This window comes from Taeniopygia guttata, chromosome 2 (genome assembly GCF_048771995.1).
Source record: "Taeniopygia guttata chromosome 2, bTaeGut7.mat, whole genome shotgun sequence".
Taxonomy (NCBI): domain Eukaryota; kingdom Metazoa; phylum Chordata; class Aves; order Passeriformes; family Estrildidae; genus Taeniopygia; species Taeniopygia guttata.
In genome coordinates, this window is record NC_133026.1 from 3,780,670 (window position 1) to 3,781,058 (window position 389).

Genomic DNA, 389 nt, shown 5'->3' on the forward strand with positions numbered 1-389 from the left:
AAATAAACTATTTACTGCAGGTGAGTTCTGCAACTGTTCTGGCTCTCTCTCTGGCTCAGATTCTGTAAGGCAAAAAAGGGTTAATTTGGAGTCAGTGGAGGTACTGGGATTACAGCAGATAAAATTGGAAAGATATTCTAGAAAGTGGGTACAGGATCCTGGTTGTCTGCTTCATTTCTAAGTATAATTTGGAAGAGTTCACTTCCGGTTGAGGGTCTGCTTTGCCTGCCATAATAACAAAGAATATTCCTTTCCCTAAAGGGAAGCATCAAGTGAAGAATGGAAAAGTAGAAGTTGGCACAGTCTTACAAGTGGGTACCTGAAAAATGGTGCAGAAAATTAAATTACATTATGTGACAAATTAAAAATGAAGAATCATGAAGAGCTCA